Source organism: Salmo salar, chromosome ssa18 (genome assembly GCF_905237065.1).
Source record: "Salmo salar chromosome ssa18, Ssal_v3.1, whole genome shotgun sequence".
Classification (NCBI taxonomy): domain Eukaryota; kingdom Metazoa; phylum Chordata; class Actinopteri; order Salmoniformes; family Salmonidae; genus Salmo; species Salmo salar.
Window position 1 is genome coordinate 67,015,252 of NC_059459.1, and position 22,883 is coordinate 67,038,134.

At 45.9% G+C, this 22,883-nt stretch overlaps 1 protein-coding gene across 1 annotated transcript in view; it reads left to right on the forward strand.

Annotated features, from left to right (window-relative positions):
* Positions 1-22,883, forward strand: part of kdm6ba (lysine (K)-specific demethylase 6B, a) — a 105,614-nt gene that overhangs the window by 41,175 nt on the left and 41,556 nt on the right. The window contains 1 exon segment of the mRNA XM_014156113.2: positions 13,550-13,680. The gene's annotated coding sequence lies outside the window, so the exon portion shown is untranslated.

Genomic DNA, 22,883 nt, shown 5'->3' on the forward strand with positions numbered 1-22,883 from the left:
CACTCCTCTCCTCTACACTCCTCTACACTCCTCTCCTCAATACTTCTCTACACTCCTCTACACTCCACTACACTCCACTCCTCTACACTCCTCTCCTCTACACTCCTCTCCTCTACACTCTTCTCCTCTACACTCCTCTCCTCTACACTCCTCCCCTCTACACTCTTCTCTTCTACACTCCTCTCCTCTACACTCCTCTACACTCCTCTACAATCCTCTCCTCTACACTCCTCTCCTCTACATTCCTCTACACTCTTCTCCTCTACACTCCTTTCCTCTACACTCCTCTACACTCTTCTCCTCTACACTCCTTTCCTCTACACTCCTCTACACTCCTCCCCTCTACACTCTTCTCTTCTACACTCCTCTCCACTACACTCCTCTACACTCCTCCCCTCTACCCTACCCTCCTCTCCTCTACACTCCTCTCCTCTACATTCCTCTTCACTCTTCTCCTCTACACTCCTTTCCTCTACACTCCTCTACACTCCTCTCCTCTACACTCCTCTACACTCCTCCCCTCTACACTGTTCTCTTCTACACTCCTCTCGTCTACACTGCTCTCCTTTACATTCCTCCCATCTACACTCTTCTCCTCTACACTCCTGTCCTCTACACTCCTCTCCTCTACACTCCTCTACACTCCTCTACTCTCCTCTACTCTCCTCTACACTCCTCCCATCTACACTCCACTCCTCTACTCTCCTCTACATTCCACTTCTCTACACTCCTCTACACTCAACTCCTCTACACTCCACTCCTCTACTCTCCTCTACACTCCTCTACACTCCAATCCTCTACTCTCCTCTACACTCCACTCCTCGACTCTCATCTACACTCCTCTACACTCCACTCCTCTACACTCCTCTCCTCTACATTCCACTTCTCTACACTCCTCTACTCTCCTCTCCTCTACACTCCACTCCTCTACACTCCTCTCCTCTCCACTCCTCTCCTCTACACTCCTCTCCTCTACACTCCTCTCCTCTACACTCCTCCCCTCTACACTCTTCTCTTCTACACTCCACCCCTCTACACTCTTCTCTTCTACACTCCTCTCCTCTACACTCCTCTACACTCCTCTCCTCTACACTCCTCTACACCCCTCTACACTCCTCCCCTCTACACTCCTCCCCTCTATACTCCACTCCTCTACACTCCACTCCTCTCCACTCCTCTCCTCTACACTCCTCTACACTTCTCTCCTCTACACTCCTCTACACTTCTCTCCTCTACACTCCTCTACACTTCTCTCCCCTTCACTCCTCTCCTCTACACACCTCTACACTCCTCTCCTCTACACTCCTCTCCTCTACACTCCTCTACACTCCTCCCCTCTACACTCTTATCTTCTACACTCCTCTCCTCTACACTCCTCTACACTCCTCTCCTCTACACTCCTCTACACTCCTCTACTCTCCTCTACACTCCTCTCCTCTACATTCCTCTCCTCTACACTCCTCTACACTCCTCTCCTCTCCTCTTCTCTACACTCCTCTACACTCCTCCCCTCTACACTCTTCTTTTCTACACTCCTCTACACTCCTCTCCTTTACACTCCTCTACTCTCCTCTAAACTCCTCTCCTCTACACTCCTCTCCTCTACCCTCCTCTCCTCTACCCTCCTCTACACTCCTCTACACTCCTCCCCTCTACGCTCTTCTACTCTCCTCTCCTCTAAACTCCTCTCCTCTACACTCCTTTCCTCTACACTCTTCTCTTCTACACTCCTCTCCTCTACACTCCTCTCCTCTACACTCCTCTATACTCCTCTCCTCTACACTCCTCTCCTCTATACTCCTCTACACTCCTCCCCTCTACACTCCTCTCCTCTACAATCATCTACACTCCTCTCCTCTACACTCCTCTCCTCTACACTCCTCTAAACTCCTCTACACTCCACTCCTCTACACTCCTCTACACTCCTCCCCTCTACACTCCACTCCTCTACACTCCACTCCTCTACACTCCTCAACACTCCACTCCTCTACACTCCACACCTCTACTCTCCTGTACACTCCACTCCTCTACACTCTTCTTCTCTACACTCCTCTCCTCTACACTCCTCTCCACTCCTCTCCTCTACACTCCTCTCCTCTACACTCCTCTACACTCCTCTCCTCTAAACTCTTCTACACTCCTCCCCTCTACACTCTTCTCTTCTACACCTCCTCTCCTCTCCTCTACACTCCTCTCCTCTACATTCCTCTCCTCTACACTCCTTTACACTCTTCTCCTCTACACTCCTTTCCTCTACTCTTCTCTACACTCCTCCCCTCTACACTCTTCTTTTCTACACTCCTCTCCTCTACACTCCTCTCCTTTACACTCCTCTACTCTCCTCTAAACTCCTCTACACGCCTCCCCTCTACGCTCTTCTACTCTCCTCTCCTCTAAACTCCTCTCCTCTACACTCCTCTCCTCTACACTCTTCTCTTCTACACTCCTCCTCTCTACACTCTTCTCTTCTATATCCTCTCCTCTACACTCCTCTCCACTACACTCCTCTAAACTCCTCTACTCTCCTCTACTCTCCTCTACACTCCTCTCCTCTACACTCCTCTACTCTCCTCTACTCTCCTCTCCTCTACTCTCCTCTACACTCCTCTCCTCTACACTCCTCTACTCTCCTCTACTCTCCTCTACACTCCTCCCCTCTACACTCCTCTCCTCTACACTCCTCTACTCTCATCTACTCTACTCTAGACTCCTCTACACTCCTCCCCTCTACACTCTTCTCCTCTACACTCCTTTACACTCCTCTCCTCTACACTCTTCTCCTCTACACTCCTCTCCTCTACACTCCTCTACACTCCTCTCCTCTACACTCCTCTCCTCTACACTCCTCTACACTCCTCTCCTCTACACTCCTCTACACTCCTCTCCTCTCCACTCCTCTACATTATGTTTTTCTCTCTGTGTGTTTTACTGCAAGGCCAATTCAAAGATTTCCAGCCAGTCTGTTTGGTGTTTGTCTGTCTCTCACCGTCTCTCTGTGTGGGTGTGAGTCTGTGTGTCACTGTGACTGTCCTGTCTGTCTGTCCATCTGTCTGGGTTTCTGTGTGCGTGACTGCGTGTGTGTGTAGGAGTGTTTGCGTGTGCATGACTGTGTTTGCGTGTGGGTGTGTGCGTTCATCTTTGATCTTTGCAGCCCGACTGTGGTCGACTGTGACCTTTTCTGAAGACATGTGGTAGAAGTTCATTACCCCAAAACCCCACCACAGTCTACTCCCACGACACCTCTGCTACAGACCTCTGCTTTCTCCCTTCCACACACACACACACACACACACACACACACACACACACACACACACACACACACACACACACACACACACACACACACACACACACACACTAGGAGACAGACAGGGACACAGAGAGACAAACCTCTTATTTACTGACAGATCACCATGCTGCCATACCCTGGTATTTACAACCGTGTGTGTGTGTGTGTGTGTGTGTGTGTGTGTGTGTGTGTGTGTGTGTGTGTGTGTGTGTGTGTGTGTGTGTGTGTGTGTGTGTGTGTTCAGTCTGGTGCAGGTATGAAGTCTTCTGTCCCAACATGACGAGTGTCTCTGAATCAGCACTGACCAAGGTCTCTAGCAGCCCATGCATGCCATGCAGGCTCACACTTGGAAGTAACACACACACACACACACACACACACACACACACACACACACACATTGTATCCTCAGAGAGCTCTAGAGCAGTAAGGGGAGACTGAAGACAGATACACAGGGAGAGGGGGAGTTCAGTCCCTGGTCCTTTACTATCAGTACTGAAGGCATGTTCCTCTTACATACAGCTGAGGTGTCACATTATCAGATACAGTGTGTGTGATAGCAGCGTGTGTATCCCAGCTGGTGCTCAGACAATAGGGCAGATATCAGTACAGTAGTGCAGGGCCCTGGCACCACGCAGACTTAACTTGAGCTAAGTCACATTCACACTTTCACGACTTTGGCCGCTCTCCTTCCCCTCTCTCTTCCCCTCTCTCTTCCCCTCTCTCTTCCCCTCTCTCTTCACCTCTCTCTCACTCTCTCTCTCACTCTCTTCACCTTTCTGTCGTTTCTTTTGTCTCTCACTTTCCACTCTATCATCTCTCTGCTTTTCTCTTTCTCAGACAACTGCGATACTGTCCATATTATATTATTGTTAACTGTTTTATATCTTTTGGTTAGTTGACTCAGGGAGTTTTTCACTCCTCCTCATTCCCTCATCTCTTTTTTCTCCCTCTACCCCTTCTTGCCATCTGTCACCCTGCTTCACTCTGTTTTTCTTTCTTCTTTTCATCTCCTCTCTCTACCTCTTTCTTTCCCTCCTCCCTCATACTCCTATCTCACCCTCGTTTCTCCCCCCTCTACTGTTATACCCCCTCCTCTCTAATGTATCTATACTAGACTGGTTCTCCCTCCTCCTCCTCCTCTCTAATGTATCTATACTAGACTGGTTCTCCCTCCTCCTCCTCCTCTCTAATGTGTCTATACTAGACTGGTTCTCCCTCCTCCTCCTCTCTAATGTATCTATACTAGACTGGTTCTCCCTCCTCCTCCTCCTCTCTAATGTATCTATACTAGACTGGTTCTCCCTCCTCCTCTCTAATGTATCTATACTAGACTGGTTCTCCCTCCTCCTCCTCTCTAATGTATCTATACTAGACTGGTTCTCCCTCCTCCTCCTCTCTAATGTATCTATACTAGACTGGTTCTCCCTCCTCCTCCTCCTCTCTAATGTATCTATACTAGACTGGTTCGCCCTCCTCCTCCTCCTCCTCCTCTCTAATGTATCTATACTAGACTGGTTCTCCCTCCTCCTCCTCTCTAATGTATCTATACTAGACTGGTTCTCCCTCCTCCTCTCTAATGTATCTATACTAGACTGGTTCTCCCTCCTACTCTCTAATGTATCTATACTAGACTGGTTCTCCCTCCTCCTCCTCCTCTCTAATGTATCTATACTAGACTGGTTCTCCCTCCTCCTCCTCCTCTCTAATGTATCTATACTAGACTGGTTCTCCCTCCTCCTCCTCCTCTCTAATGTATCTATACTAGACTGGTTCTCCCTCCTCCTCCTCTCTAATGTATCTATACTAGACTGGTTCTCCCTCCTCCTCCTCTCTAATGTATCTATACTAGACTGGTTCTCCCTCCTCCTCTCTAATGTATCTATACTAGACTGGTTCTCCCTCCTCCTCCTCCTCTCTAATGTATCTATACTAGACTGGTTCTCCCTCCTCCTCTCTAATGTAGCTATACTAGATTGGTTCTCCCTCCTCCTCCTCTCTAATGTATCTATACTAGACTGGTTCTCCCTCCTCCTCTCTAATGTATCTATACTAGACTGGTTCTCCCTCCTCCTCCTCCTCTCTAATGTAGCTATACTAGACTGGTTCTCCCTCCTCCTCCTCCTCCTCCTCCTCCTCTCTAATGTAGCTATACTAGACTGGTTCTCCCTCCTCCTCCTCTCTAATGTAGCTATACTAGACTGGTTCTCCCTCCTCCTCCTCCTCCTCCTCCTCCTCTCTAATGTAGCTATACTAGACTGGTTCTCCCTCCTCCTCCTCTCTAATGTAGCTATACTAGATTGGTTCTCCCTCCTCCTCCTCTCTAATGTATCTATACTAGACTGGTTCTCCCTCCTCCTCCTCTCTAATGTATCTATACTAGACTGGTTCTCCCTCCTCCTCTCTAATGTATCTATACTAGACTGGTTCTCCCTCCTCCTCCTCTCTAATGTATCTATACTAGACTGGTTCTCCCTCCTCCTCCTCTCTAATGTATCTATACTAGACTGGTTCTCCCTCCTCCTCCTCCTCTCTAATGTATCTATACTAGACTGGTTCTCCCTCCTCCTCCTCCTCTCTAATGTATCTATACTAGACTGGTTCTCCCTCCTCCTCCCCCTCTCTAATGTATCTATACTAGACTGGTTCTCCCTCCTCCTCCTCTCTAATGTATCTATACTAGACTGGTTCTCCCTCCTCCTCTCTAATGTATCTATACTAGACTGGTTCTCCCTCCTCCTCTCTAATGTATCTATACTAGACTGGTTCTCCCTCCTCCTCCTCCTCCTCCTCCTCCTCTCTAATGTATCTATACTAGACTGGTTCTCCCTCCTCCTCTCTAATGTAGCTATACTAGACTGGTTCTCCCTCCTCCTCCTCCTCCTCCTCTCTAATGTATCTATACTAGACTGGTTCTCCCTCCTCCTCCTCCTCTCTAATGTATCTATACTAGACTGGTTCTCCCTCCTACTCTCTAATGTATCTATACTAGACTGGTTCTCCCTCCTCCTCCTCTCTAATGTATCTATACTAGACTGGTTCTCCCTCCTCCTCCTCCTCTCTAATGTATCTATACTAGACTGGTTCTCCCTCCTCCTCCTCCTCCTCCTCCTCCTCTCTAATGTAGCTATACTAGACTGGTTCTCCCTCCTCCTCCTCTCTAATGTAGCTATACTAGACTGGTTCTCCCTCCTCCTCCTCCTCCTCCTCCTCCTCTCTAATGTAGCTATACTAGACTGGTTCTCCCTCCTCCTCCTCTCTAATGTAGCTATACTAGATTGGTTCTCCCTCCTCCTCCTCTCTAATGTATCTATACTAGACTGGTTCTCCCTCCTCCTCCTCTCTAATGTATCTATACTAGACTGGTTCTCCCTCCTCCTCTCTAATGTATCTATACTAGACTGGTTCTCCCTCCTACTCTCTAATGTATCTATACTAGACTGGTTCTCCTTCCTCCTCCTCCTCTCTAATGTATCTATACTAGACTGGTTCTCCCTCCTCCTCTCTAATGTATCTATACTAGACTGGTTCTCCCTCCTCCTCCTCCTCTCTAATGTATCTATACTAGACTGGTTCTCCTCCTCCTCCTCTCTAATGTATCTATACTAGACTGGTTCTCCCTCCTCCTCCTCCTCCTCCTCCTCCTCTCTAATGTATCTATACTAGACTGGTTCTCCCTCCTCCTCCTCCTCTCTAATGTATCTATACTAGACTGGTTCTCCCTCCTCCTCCCCCTCTCTAATGTATCTATACTAGACTGGTTCTCCCTCCTCCTCCTCCTCCTCCTCCTCCTCTCTAATGTATCTATACTAGACTGGTTCTCCCTCCTCCTCCTCTCTAATGTATCTATACCAGACTGGTTCTCCCTCCTCCTCCTCTCTAATGTATCTATACTAGACTGGTTCTCCCTCCTCCTCTCTAATGTATCTATACTAGACTGGTTCTCCCTCCTCCTCTCTAATGTATCTATACTAGACTGGTTCTCCCTCCTCCTCTCTAATGTATCTATACTAGACTGGTTCTCCCTCCTCCTCTCTAATGTATCTATACTAGACTGGTTCTCCCCTCCTCCTCTCCTTCTCCTCCTCCTCTCTAATGTATCTATACTAGACTGGTTCTCCCTCCTCCTCTCTAATGTAGCTATACTAGACTGGTTCTCCCTCCTCCTCCTCTCTAATGTATCTATACTAGACAGGTTCTCCCTCCTCCTCCTCCTCCTCCTCCTCCTCTCTAATGTAGCTATACTAGACTGGTTCTCCCTCCTCCTCCTCTCTAATGTAGCTATACTAGACTGGTTCTCCCTCCTCCTCCTCCTCCTCCTCCTCCTCCTCCTCTCTAATGTAGCTATACTAGACTGGTTCTCCCTCCTCCTCCTCTCTAATGTAGCTATACTAGATTGGTTCTCCCTCCTCCTCCTCTCTAATGTATCTATACTAGACTGGTTCTCCCTCCTCCTCCTCTCTAATGTATCTATACTAGACTGGTTCTCCCTCCTCCTCTCTAATGTATCTATACTAGACTGGTTCTCCCTCCTCCTCCTCTCTAATGTATCTATACTAGACTGGTTCTCCCTCCTCCTCTCTAATGTATCTATACTAGACTGGTTCTCCCTCCTACTCTCTAATGTATCTATACTAGACTGGTTCTCCCTCCTCCTCCTCTCTAATGTATCTATACTAGACTGGTTCTCCCTCCTCCTCTCTAATGTATCTATACTAGACAGGTTCTCCCTCCTCCTCCTCTCTAATGTATCTATACTAGACTGGTTCTCCCTCCTCCTCTCTAATGTATCTATCTAGACTGGTTCTCCCTCCTACTTCTAATGTATCTATACTAGACTGGTTCTCCCTCCTCCTCCTCCTCCTTCTCCTCCTCCTCCTCCTCCTCTCTAATGTATCTATACTAGACTGGTTCTCCCTCCTCCTCTCTAATGTAGCTATACTAGACTGGTTCTCCCTCCTCCTCCTCTCTAATGTATCTATACTAGACTGGTTCTCCCTCCTCCTCCTCCTCCTCCTCCTCCACTCTAATGTAGCTATACTAGACTGGTTCTCCCTCCTCCTCCTCTCTAATGTAGCTATACTAGACTGGTTCTCCCTCCTCCTCCTCCTCCTCCTCCTCCTCCTCCTCCTCTCTAATGTAGCTATACTAGACTGGTTCTCCCTCCTCCTCCTCTCTAATGTAGCTATACTAGATTGGTTCTCCCTCCTCCTCCTCTCTAATGTATCTATACTAGACTGGTTCTCCCTCCTCCTCCTCTCTAATGAATCTATACTAGACTGGTTCTCCCTCCTCCTCTCTAATGTATCTATACTAGACTGGTTCTCCCTCCTCCTCCTCTCTAATGTATCTATACTAGACTGGTTCTCCCTCCTCCTCCTCCTCTCTAATGTATCTATACTAGACTGGTTCTCCCTCCTCCTCTCTAATGTATCTATACTAGACTGGTTCTCCCTCCTCCTCTCTAATGTATCTATACTAGACTGGTTCTCCCTCCTCCTCCTCTCTAATGTATCTATACTAGACTGGTTCTCCCTCCTCCTCCTCCTCCTCCTCCTCCTCTCTAATGTAGCTATACTAGACTGGTTCTCCCTCCTCTTCCTCTCTAATGTAGCTATACTAGACTGGTTCTCCCTCCTCCTCCTCCTCCTCCTCCTCCTCCTCCTCTCTAATGTAGCTATACTAGACTGGTTCTCCCTCCTCCTCCTCTCTAATGTAGCTATACTAGATTGGTTCTCCCTCCTCCTCCTCTCTAATGAATCTATACTAGACTGGTTCTCCCTCCTCCTCTAATGTATCTATACTAGACTGGTTCTCCCTCCTCCTCTCTAATGTATCTATACTAGACTGGTTCTCCCTCCTCCTCCTCTCTAATGTATCTATACTAGACTGGTTCTCCCTCCTCCTCTCTAATGTATCTATACTAGACTGGTTCTCCCTCCTACTCTCTAATGTATCTATACTAGACTGGTTCTCCCTCCTCCTCCTCTCTAATGTATCTATACTAGACTGGTTCTCCCTCCTCCTCCTCCTCTCTAATGTATCTATACTAGACTGGTTCTCCCTCCTCCTCCTCCTCTCTAATGTATCTATACTAGACTGGTTCTCCCTCCTCCTCCTCCTCCTCCTCCTCCTCCTCCTCCTCCTCCTCCTCCTCTCTAATGTATCTATACTAGACTGGTTCTCCCTCCTCCTCCTCTCTAATGTATCTATACTAGACTGGTTCTCCCTCCTACTCTCTAATGTATCTATACTAGACTGGTTCTCCCTCCTCCTCCTCTCTAATGTATCTATACTAGACTGGTTCTCCCTCCTCCTCCTCCTCTCTAATGTATCTATACTAGACTGGTTCTCCCTCCTCCTCCTCCTCTCTAATGTATCTATACTAGACTGGTTCTCCCTCCTCCTCCTCTCCTTCCTCCTCCTCCTCCTCTCTAATGTATCTATAATAGACTGGTTCTCCCTCCTCCTCTCTATTAGCTATACTAGACTGGTTCTCCCTCCTCCTCTTCTCTAATGTATCTATACTAGACTGGTTCTCCCTCCTCCTCCTCTCTAATGTATCTATACTAGACTGGTTCTCCCTCCTCCTCCTCCTCCTCCTCCTCCTCCTCCTCCTCCTCCTCCTCTCTAATGTATCTATAATAGACTGGTTCTCCCTCCTCCTCTCTAATGTAGCTATACTAGACTGGTTCTCCCTCCTCCTCTTCTCTAATGTATCTATACTAGACTGGTTCTCCCTCCTCCTCCTCTCTAATGTATCTATACTAGACTGGTTCTCCCTCCTCCTCCTCTCTAATGTATCTATACTAGATTGGTTCTCCCTCCTCCTCCTCTCTAATGTATCTATACTAGACTGGTTCTCCCTCCTCCTCTCTAATGTAGCTATACTAGACTGGTTCTCCCTCCTCCTCCTCCTCTCTAATGTATCTACACTAGACTGGTTCTCCCTCCTCCTCCTCCTCTCTAATGTATCTATACTAGACTGGTTCTCCCTCCTACTCTCTAATGTATCTATACTAGACTGGTTCTCCCTCCTCCTCCTCCTCTCTAATGTATCTATACTAGACTGGTTCTCCCTCCTCCTCCTCCTCTCTAATGTATCTTTACTAGACTGGTTCTCCCTCCTACTCTCTAATGTATCTATACTAGACTGGTTCTCCCTCCTCCTCCTCCTCTCTAATGTATCTACACTAGACTGGTTCTCCCTCCTCCTCCTCCTCTCTAATGTATCTATACTAGACTGGTTCTCCCTCCTACTCTCTAATGTATCTATACTAGACTGGTTGTCCCTCCTCCTCCTACTCTCTAATGTATCTATACTAGACTGGTTCTCCCTCCTCCTCCTCTCTAATGTATCTTTACTAGACTGGTTCTCCCTCCTACTCTCTAATGTATCTATACTAGACTGGTTCTCCCTCCTCCTCCTACTCTCTAATGTATCTATACTAGACTGGTTCTCCCTCCTCCTCCTCCTCTCTAATGTATCTATACTAGACTGGTTGTCCCTCCTCCTCCTACTCTCTAATGTATCTATACTAGACTGGTTCTCCCTCCTCCTCCTCTCTAATGTATCTATACTAGACTGGTTCTCCCTCCTACTCTCTAATGTATCTATACCAGACTGGTTCTCCGTCCTCCTCTTACTCTCTAATGTATCTACACTAGACTGGTTCTCCGTCCTCCTCCTCCTCTCTAATGTATATCTCTGGTAAGCTGGTTCATGTCAAAGAGTGTTCCTCCCACGGGTTAACCTTTACATATTGTGGTAGCCGTTCTTATCATCTGATCTCAGTTCAGCCTTATCTCTGATGAACTCTTAGAATCAACCTCATCTCCCCCACACATCTCACTCTGGGCTGATCTTGAGTCAGGATTGACATTTAGTTTAGTTTTAGCATAGAATGGCGTTAGGCTACGCCAATATGGGCAATATAAATGCAACATGCCTGTAAATCTGATATGACATTCAGAAAGTATGGGCTTGTGTTATCTATTGGAAGTGTGTATTTGAACATAATGTCATGGCCAACTAATTATATTTTCACCTCCAACAAACTGCTAACTGAACTAAAAAGCAAGCATTCATACTGAGGTCAGAGTCACCCACAGCCATACATTACATTGTACATTCATCCATTCTGTTTAGAGGTAGAAATACACAATAGCACAGTATCCCACCTTAACTGTAGGGGCCTCTGAAGGCCCTCCCCACCAGCTGTGGCCCTCCAGGGAAGAAGGCCTACTATCCCTGACCCCTATAGGTTAAAGGTCAAGTGCCCTAACGTCTAGTCCACGTGACTGCTTGGGGCAGAAGAATATATTCCTGCCACTCATTGACACAGCTGTCATGACCTGTGTTTATAGAAGTACATGTGAAAACTAAGATTGTGTGTAGAGTGCAATTAGGTGGATGTATAGACATGGTATTGCCATTTGGATTTTCCATGACCCTGCATCTTGAGTTGGAAGATACAGGGAGGGAGGGAGGGAGGGAGGGAGGGAGGGAGGGAGGGAGGGAGGGAGGGAGGGGAGGGAGGGAGGGAGGGAGGGAGGTGATCAGTCAGTGAAGAGGGTGAAAAGGTGACCAGCAAGACTGCTGTCAGTAGGTTGTACAGACTGAGATTTTATTTATTTATCCTTTATTTAACTAGGCAAGTCAGTTAAGAACAAATTCTTATTTACAATGACGGCCTACCCCAGCCAAACCCTAACCTGGACCACACTGGGCCAATTGTGCGCCACCCTATGCGACTCCCAATCACGGAGGAGAGGAGAGGTGGAGAGGAGAACAAGAGGAGGAGAGGAGAACAAGAGGAGACGAGAACAGGAGGAGGAGAGGAGAACAAGAGGAGGAGAGGAGAACAGGAGGAGGAGAGGAGAACAGGAGGAGACGAGAACAGGAGGAGGAGAGGAGAACAGGAGGAGAGGAGAACAAGAGGAGGAGAGGAGAACAAGAGGAGGAGAGGAGAACAAGAGGAGACGAGAACAGGAGGAGGAGAGGAGAACAGGAGGAGAGGAGAGGTGGAGAGGAGAACAAGAGGAGGAGAGGAGAACAAGAGGAGACGAGAACAGGAGGAGGAGAGGAGAACAAGAGGAGGAGAGGAGAACAGGAGGAGGAGAGGAGAACAGGAGGAGACGAGAACAGGAGGAGGAGAGGAGAACAGGAGGAGAGGAGAACAGGAGGAGAGGAGAACAAGAGGAGGAGACGAGAACAGGAGGAGGAGCGGAGAACAGGAGGAGAGGAGAGGTGGAGAGGGGAACATCAGGAGGAGAGGAGAACAGGAGGAGGAGAGGAGAACAACAGGAGGAGAGGAGAACAGGAGGAGGAGAGGAGAACAGGAGGAGGAGAGGAGAACAAGAGGTGGAGAGGAGAACAGCAGGAGGAGAGGAGAACAAGAGGAGACGAGAACAGGAGGAGGAGAGGAGAACAAGAGGTGGAGAGGAGAACAGCAGGAGGAGAGGAGAACAGGAGGAGGAGAGGAGAACAAGATGAGAGGAGAACAGGAGGAGGAGAGGAGAGGTGGAGAGGAGAACAGGAGGAGGAGAGGAGAACAAGAGGAGGAGAGGAGAACAGGAGGAGGAGAGGAGAGGTGGAGAGGAGAACAGGAGGAGGAGAGGAGAACAAGAGGAGGAGAGGAGAACAGGAGGAGGAGAGGGGGAAAGGAGAACAGCAGGAGGAGAGGAGAACAGGAGGAGAGGAGAACAGGAGGAGGAGAGGAGAACAGGAGGAGGAGAGATGGAGGGAGGACAGACAGGGGAGGGAGGAGAGGAGAACAGTTAAAGTAGGGAGTAGGAGTGGGTAGGGTACATGACATTTAGGTTGAGTGCACTCGGTGTAAACCACAACCCCATGTAAGGAAAGGGCATGCAAACCGGTGTGTATGTGTGTGGGAAGAGGTGTACCAGAGTGCCACCTGTTCTTGTTCACATTACCCTGGGGTAACACTCTGAGTCACTCGGGAACAGGCAGCACATGCCACACACAGACACAGATGGCCACAGCACCAGCCAAGGCAATGCCGCATGTTTGGGCCGATTCACACTGTGGCTTTATGAACCACAGAGTGACAAGTTAACCATGTTTTGACCACAGACTAAAATGTTGACCGTTTGTGAACCCCAGACTGCAATGTTTGTTGTGTTACCATTCCACCGTAGAATGACATGCCAACCATGTTGTAACCACTTATTAAAATGTTGAGCGCCTTTTGACCCCAAGCCTGACCGTGTTGTCAACCATGTTCTGTTTTCCAGGAGGCGCAGACAGACAGAGAGACAGACAGAGAGAGAGACAGACAGAGAGAGACAGAGGCGTGGTAATATGGTGGCTAACTGAAGCTCTACAACATCCCTACCACTGAGCAGGCTGAAGACGTGTGATACAGGTAAATCTCTACCGCTCTGATGGTTTTTACTTCACTGTGTCTGTTACACGTATACACACACACTTCACTCTCTCTCTCTCTCTCTCCCGGTCTCTCTCACTCTCTCTCTCTCTTACACACACACGTGGAGAGAGAGACATGGTGAGAGAGGGAGACAAAGAGAGAGAGAGAGAATGGGACTGAGAGAGAGAGAGAGCGAGAGAGAGAGAGAGAGAGAGAGAGAGAGAGAGAGAATGGGACTGAGAGAGAGAGAGAGAAATTTGTGATAATGAGTGAGGCTTGTGTAATGATGGGTGTGAGTCGATCATTTCTCCTCTAAAACCTGTGTGTGGGTGTGTGGTTAATTATGATGTGTCACTGTGTGTGTGTGTGTGTGGAGTAAGATTGACTGGACTTGTAGCGACATGGTCTGAGTCAGGACTGTGTGTGGAGTAGTGGGTGATGATCGTGTCTGTTATTCTCCCTGTCCACACAGAGTGGAGGCTGAGAGGCACTGCCTGCAGCAATGACACATCCTACTACTGTAACTACACACACACTCCCCCTCTCTCTCTCTCCCTCTCTCCCTCTCTCTCACCATCGCTCTCGCTCGTGCTCGCTCTCTCTCTTACTTTCTCTCTCTTTCTCTCTCTCTCTTTCTTTCTTTCTTTATACTAATGTAGCATTCTGCTCCCAAAAAATAGAATTAATGTTGTTTGAAAGGGGAACTGCATCTGCTGATTTGGCCTCGTTTTTCCTGGCAGCCATGACAGAAGCCAAACGTGAGTTGGCTTGGGGGTGTGGTTTGATGGTGGTGCTTCTTGGGTATATCCTTCCCAGCACCAAGACACACCCATCTGTCAGAACCTTGTTTTCCTCCACTCAGTCACCACAAACAAACCTCCTGCAGGTGGACTTCGAGAACTACAGGCTGATCTACAGAGTAGTATGAGAAGAATGCAAACTGTCGAATTGATGTAGATATTCGTAACGAAGCGTTTCGATAACGTTCTAATGTAGTAACGGGTCCATGTAGGATAAACGGCGCGTTACATAATACCATAGAAGCAGTGTTCTGCCAATATAACAAAGTGCACCTTTCATTGTCATTCCCAGCCGTTACAGACACTGTGCCTATCAGCATTTTGTCTGGTGGTAATGGGGCTACCTTGGCGAACATGTCAGAGGGGTCAGCCCTTCCTGTGCGCTGTCCCGTATACACCAGGCGTACCCTGATCCTGGTGCACAATTAACATGGTTTCTCCCTCCGTATATTGAATGATACCATTCAATTCAATATTTAAAAAAAGACAATACAAGTCAAAGTTGTGTCTGGTAAAAAAAATGTATTCCGAGTGCCAGGTCTCTCTCCATTCAGAGACATCAGTATCAAGCCTGTGCGTCAGTCTGGACTTCATCACATCATCTTGCAAGTCTTCATGTGCTGCCTCCATACATGTTTCTGTGAACACACACACACACTGTTTTATTACCAGTCAGGACAGGTAATATATCTGACACACAGACAGGTACTATTTACAAGACAGTCTCCCCATGGACGAGTGTTGGTGAGCGGGCAAGAGGTGAGGCTGGAGGTAAGGTCTCTGCCAGCGCCCCATCGATGTGCATGGCAGTCGTAGATCACCTCCTGGCCCGTCATCAAAGATACTGGTCGGTCACACACACACACACACACACACACACACACACACACACACACACACACACACACACACACACACACACACACACACACACACACACACACACACACACACACACACAGAGCACTGATTGCATTCTCGATGGTGGTTATGATTAGCTTGGTGGAACCAACCTGATCACTGCGTTCCCCTTTGTATTTCACTTCAGATATCATGAAACGTGACCCACCACCTAAATGGTGTTTTTGTTTACATAGGATAAAGTAGAGACTCAGAGATAGAACATGGTGTATCATAGACTGCAGTTGAGGAACAGTGGGAAAGTAATTCTACCTTAAAAGTTGATAAACTTGTAACTCCACTTTTGAGAAAATGGCCTTGAATGTTTTTGTACACCCACTGGAGAGCTCTTCTTTGTCTCCACCCATTCAGCATCGTTTCAACCCTCTTAACTTCTCTAGGGCCGGCGGGACGAAATCGTCCCACCTACGTAACAGCCAGTGGAATCCTGTGGCGCGTTATTCCTTAGAAATGCTATTACTTCAATTTCTCAAACATATGACTATTTTACACCATTTTAAAGACAAGACTCTCGTTAATCTAACCACACTGTCTGATTTCAAAAAGGCTTTACAACGAAAGCAAAACATTAGATTATGTCAGCAGAGTACCCAGCCAGAAATAATCAGACACCCATTTTTCAAGCTAGCATATAATGTCACAAAAACCCAGAAGACAGCTAAATGCAGCACTAACCTTTGATGATCTTCATCAGATGACAACCCTAGGACATTATGTTATACAATACATGCATGTTTTGTTCAATCAAGTTCATATTTATATCAAAAACCAGCTTTTTACATTAGCATGTGACGTTCAGAACTAGCATACCCCCGCAAACTTCCGGTGAATTTACTAAATTACTCACGATAAACGTTCACAAAAAGCATAACAATTATTTTAAGAATTATAGATACAGAACTCCTCTATGCACTCGATATGTCCGATTTTAAAATAGCTTTTCGGTGAAAGCACATTTTGCAATATTCTAAGTAGATAGCCCGGCATCACAGGGCTAGCTATTTAGACACCCAGCAAGTTTAGCACTCACCAAAGTCAGATTTACTATAAGAAAAATGTTATTACCTTTGGTGTTCTTCGTCAGAATGCACTCCCAGGACTTCTACTTCAATAACAAATGTTGGTTTGGTCCCAAATAATCCATTGTTATATCCAAATAGCGGCGTTTTGTTCGTACATTCAAGACACTATCCGAAAGGGTAAAGAAGGGTGACGAGCATGGCGCATTTCGTGACAAAAAAAATCTAAATATTCCATTACCGTACTTCGAAGCATGTCAACCGCTGTTTAAAATCAATTTTTATGCAATTTTTCTCGTAAAAAGCGATAATATTCTGACCGGGAATCTGCATTTAAGTAAACAGACGAAAGAAAATAAAGCATGGGGTCGACTCGGGCACGCGCCTAAGCCCATTGTCCTCTGATCGGCCACTTGCCAAAAGCGTAAATGTGTTTCAGCCTGGGGCTGCCTCGATATCATTCAGCTTTTTCCCGGGCTCTGAGAGCCTATGGGAGCCGTAGGAAGTGTCACGTTACAGCAAAGATCCTCAGTCTTCAATAAAAAGAGCCAAGATGAACAACAACTAGTCAGACAGGCCACTTCCTGTTCAGAATCCTCTCAGGTTTTTGCCTGCCATATGAGTTCTGTTATACTCACAGACACCATTCAAACAGTTTTAGAAACTTTAGGGTGTTTTATATCCAAAGGCAATAATTATATGCATATTCTAGTTACTGGGCAGGAGTAGTAACCAGATTAAATCGGGTACGTTTTTTATCCGGCCGTGTCAATACTGCCCCCTACCCCCAACAGGTTAAGCCTTAGCCCCACCCATCTCTTTAAGGTGAGGCCCTGTGCTAAACAGAATGAGTAAGGTAGTGTAGTAAACAACCAAAGATTTCAAGACTAAAAGTGGTAAAAGTAGTAGCAAAAAGTAGTAGTAAAAATACTCTATCTAGTCTTTGGCCTATATCCTAATCTGACTTTATCAAAGTTTATTTGTCACATGCACAGGACATAGAAGGTGTAAATGGCACAGTGAAATGGTTACCTTCATAGTTGAGTATTTTGTTTAGACATGTAGCTAGCTAGCTAGCTAGCTAGCTAAACAATGAACCATAATCCCAACTCATACTACCATGCACCATGCATGAATCTGCAGCTAGCTAGCTAGCTAACATTAGGCTATAACTAGCAATGCAAATAGTTTTCTGAAATGCAAATAATATTACTACACAGATCATACACTTAACGTTAGCTAGCGAGCCAGCCAGCTAAAGTTAGCTAGCTAGCTAACAGTACGCTTTAACTTGCAATGAAAATTACTTTCTATCAAATTAGAAACGTATAATATCTCAAAATTTAGCTAGACTCTAACCTGTATACATTGGTGAACGCTTCTCCCTCTCTGTCATGGATGCCAGGGTTGCCCTTAGTTTGAAGATGTAATCCGGAGACATGTGTTCTATACAACAGCCTTCTCTTTTCGACTCTCTCCGCATTTGGCAATCATCTCTCTGCTTCCACTGGGCATTCCACTGATTTCAAAACTCGGTCAACTTCTTCCGTGACAACAACACTGTTGATCGCCATTTCTTCCCCATCACTGTCATCAGAAGACTCTACAACGTCTGGTTCAATTATAATGTTTTTAGTTAGAGAGAGTCATCATGGCACGATCATCCACCAGAAAGTAGTCCATCACAACGTTTTCCACTGATCTTTGTCGATAGCGCTATTAACATCAGGGCAGCAATGTTGAGAGCAGTAGCGACACTTTTTCAGTGGTTCATGGTATCTTAAAAAAAAAGCTGATGTAGAAAGCATTATCCACACATACTGAGCAGCTCATGTTATAGACAGAAGCATGCCACATGGCAGACCAATCCAAGCTCATCTCTGCATGTCCAGCCCATCCATTACAGTATTTGAGCCAATCGTGGCTAGTGGGAAGGTTCCTGTATTTTTCAGTGGCTAAACCAACTAGGCTCATAATTTAACAATTGTATTCGTATTTACAGGTGGCATACAAGTTTGTTATTAAGGCACATGAAAGTTCACATATTCCATAAGGGAATTCTGCCCCCAAAAAAGCATTTTGATAAAAATCAAATGGCTCCCATGTGAAGCAGTGATGTGCGACATATGCCTAGCTTCCTGAAAATGTGAAGTGAAATATAATTGTGAACATAGCGATCAGGCGGGTTCCACCAGGCTAGGTTATGCCCTTGACGTTATATGCATCGAAGAAGTAGAAAAGAATCAACAAATAATGTAAGTTTACAAACAGTTGAAGTCGGAAGTTTACATACACCTTTGCCAAGTACATTTAAACTCAGTTTTTCACAATTCCTGACATTTAATCATATTAGAAATGCCATGTCTTAGGTCAGTTAGGATCACCACTTGATTTTAAGAATGTGAAATGTCAGAATAATAGTAGAGAGAATGATTTATTTCAGCTTTTATTGCTTTCATCACATTCCCAGTGGGTCAGAAGTTTACATACACTCAATTAGTATTTGGTAGCATTGCCTTTAAATTGTTTAACTTGGGTCAAACGTTTCGGGTAGCCTTCCACAAGCTTCCCACAATAAGTTGGGTGAATTTTGGCCAATTCCTCCTGACAGAGCTGGTGTAACTGAGTCAGGTTTGTAGGCCTCTTTGCTCGCACACGCTTTTTCAGTTCTGCCCACAACTTTTCTACAGAATTGAGGTCAGGGCTTTGTGATGGCCACTCCAATACCTTGACTTTGTTGTCCTTAAGCCATTTTGCCACAACTTTGGAAGTATGCTTGGGGTCATTGTCCATTTGGAAGACCCATTTGCTACCAAGCTTTTAACTTCCTGACTGATGTCTTGAGATGTTGCTTCAATATATCCACATAATCTTCCTTCCTCATGATGCTATCTATTTTGTGAAGTGCACCAGTCCCTCCTGCAGCAAAGCACCCACACAACATGATGCTGCCACCCCTGTGCTTCACGGTTGGGATGGTGTTCTTCGGCTTGCAAGCCTCCCCCTTTTTCCTCCAAACATAACGATGGTCATTATGGTCAAACAGTTCTATTTTTGTTTCATCAGACCAGAGGACATTTCTCCAAAAAGTATGATCTTTGTCCCCATGTGCAGATGCAAACCGTAGTCTGGCTTTTTTACGGTGGTTTTGGAGCAGTGGCTTCTTCCTTGCTGAGCGGCCTTTCAGGTTATGTCGATAGGTAGGCCTTGAAATAAATCCACAGGTACACCTCCAATTGACTCAAATGATATCAATTAGCCTATCAGAAGCTTCTAAAGCCATGACATAATTTTCTGGAATTTTCCAAGCTACTTAAAGGCACAGTCAACTTAGTGTATGTAAACTTCTGACCCACTGGAATTGTGATACAGTGATAAGTGAAATAATCTGTATGTAAACAATTGTTGGAAAAATTAATTGTGTCATGCACAAAGTAGATGTCCTAACCAACTTGCCAAAACTATAGTTTGTTAATTAACAAGAAATGTGTGGAGTGGTTGAAAAACGGGTTTTAATGACACCAACATAAGTGTATGTAAACTTCCGACTTCAACTGTAAATGATGTTTCACAATTTGGTTATCAAAGTAATGAAGTGAGTTACCTTCTGTATTTTTGCAAATGATGAGTCTGTGAAAGCTGTTGCAGCTGACAGGTGAAGGTTGCTGGCCGGATACTTGTCAACATGTCGCTGACAGTTCCATTCATAGGAATGCTCACAGTGAGGACATGTCTGCATGATACTGATGAGGGCCCCCTTGCTGGTCTTCTCTCTGCTGCATGTTCAGCTGCAAACTGGACATCTCTCCAACAACTGCAGCAGGTCATCTTATGATGTGGTGTTGACTGGGAGGGCCTGTGACAGGGTGATATACACTGAACAAAAATACAGTATAAACGCAGCACGCAACAATTTCAAAGATTTTACTGAGTTACTGTTCATATTAGGAAATCAGTCAATTTAAATAAATTTATTAGGCCCTAATCTATGGATTTCACATGACTGTGAATACATATACACATATGTTGGTCATAGATACCTTAAAAAAAGGTAGGAGCATGATCAGAAAACCAGTCAGTATCTGGTGTAACCACAATTTGCCTCGTACACGTCGATCCAGAGCATCCCAAACATGCTCAATGGGTGATATGCCTGGTGAGTATGCAGGATGTGGAAGAACTGGGACATTTTCAGCTTCCAGGAACTGTGTACAGATCCTTGTGACATGGGGCTGTGCATTATCATGCTGAAACATGAGGTGAAGGCGGCGGATAAATGGCACGACAATGAGCCTCAGGATCTCATCACGGTATCTCTGTGCATTCAAAAAAGCCATCGATAAAATGCAATTGTGTTCATTGTCCTTAGCATATACCTGCCCATACCATAACCCCACCTCCACAATGGGGCACTCGGTTCACAACGTTGACATCAGCAAACCGCTCGCCCACACAACGCCATACATGCTGTCTGTCATCTGCCTGGTACAGTTGAAACCAGGATTCATCCGTGAAGAGCACACTTCTCCAGCATGCCAGTGGCCATCAAAGGTGAGCATTTGTCTGGGTGGCTGGTCTCAGATGATCCCGCAGGTGAAGAAGCCAGACATGGATGCCCTGGGCTGGTGTGGTTTGTGCCCTAGACATGGGTTGCACCATGGAGACTAATGTGACTGTTTTGTCTAAATTACTCTAACTTGGAGAGCCATGGAAATACTATTACATTGCTAAAGTAGGCAAATAATTTGTAGGAAACAACTTTACGGTGGTCTCTTCAATCAAATACTGTGGTCCCCTCAATCTTAGTTAGCTGGCTAAAGTTATACTGCATCTAGTCAATCTTGCGACATCACAATCTTGACAAACGGTTTTCCTACTAATAATTTGCCTTCTGTTGAAATGTTATTGTGTTTCCAAGCCAAATCAGAGTTGTATTGAGGTAGGCTAACATTAGCTAGCTAGCCAACTAGTTAGGTAATTAGCTAGCTAGTTTGTAGCTAGCTAGCAAACATCAAATCAAAATCCAATTTATTTGGTCACATACACATATTTGGTATTTGGCAGATGTTATTGTGGGTGTAGTGAAATGCTTGTGTTCCTAGCTCCAACAGTGCAGTAATATCTAACAATTTCACAATAATACACACAAATCTAAAGTAAAAGAATGGAGTTAAGAAATATATAAATATTAGGACGAGCAATGTCAGAGTGGCATTGACTAAAATACAGTAGAATAGAATACAGTAAATACATATGAGATGAGTAAAGCAGTATGTAAACATTATAAAAGTGACTATGCTATGCTAGCGATGATAGTGATAATGATGATCATAATATACATAACCAGATAAATATCAAGGGGTCTATAGTCTAGCTACCAGTATACTCACCACCACTGGGGACCAACAAAGTCCAACCACCTATTCCGCATGATAGGGTCCTTCGGCAGGGCATGCAAGCCATAGTTGTTGGCTGTGGATTGCATGCTCAATCCTTATAGGGCTTTTCAGTCTCAAACGGCCGCGATTCTTTGAGCGCATTTGTTTGGGGTGATGAAACAACGGAGCCCATATTCAATGAAGTGAAGCAAAGTGAGCAGAGGGGCGATTTGCATGTGGAGATGGCGAAAGGGGGCATGATTTGTTGACATAATTGTAATCCAAACCCAACCTTCATTTACTCGTTGTGACACACTGAGATCCCAAACGCCGTTTTAGACAAGACTGACTTTATCACCAAAATGATCCTATTTTCACTTTGTAGTCAGTTTTGACACTAGAATACATGTTTGATGCCACATACACTGTTTTCCAAGGGATTCATTGGTTTTTAGGTGTAGTCACTCTTTAATGTATTTTTCCAGTGTGTGTGTGTGGGCGTCACTTGAGCCTGTACTGTATACAGTAGATGTGTTTGTGTGAAGTAGGAATGACAGGAATCTTTTTGACTTGTACCCATGAGAGAGATGCTATATATATCTGCAGTATGAGAACTGAACTCACTCCACTCTCCCTGCAGCGCTTCTCTCTCTCTCTCTCAGTCCCTCTCCTCTCATTACAGTAGGCCCAGTCACTGTAATTACCCTCTACACACACACACACACACACAGTCACACAATCACAAACACACATCCTTAAGGACAGTCTGCCCCCACTTACCCTCCCCTGCTGTGGGAGAGGAAGGGGGATTCTACTACTCAACAGGAAGACATATACACTACTTCACATTCACACACATCTCCCCCACACACAGCGTCACACACACACACACATACTGTACACATGTACACAATACTGTACTATGCAGGGCCGGCCCGCTCATTAGGCAGGATTAGGCAGCCGCCTATGGTGGCAGATTGAGGAAGGAGGCGTTTTCTTGGCTAAACTGACCAAAAGGCACCTCCAACAACACATAAAACCTCACAATTCTTTCCCTAAACAATGAGAATTCCTATCAACCA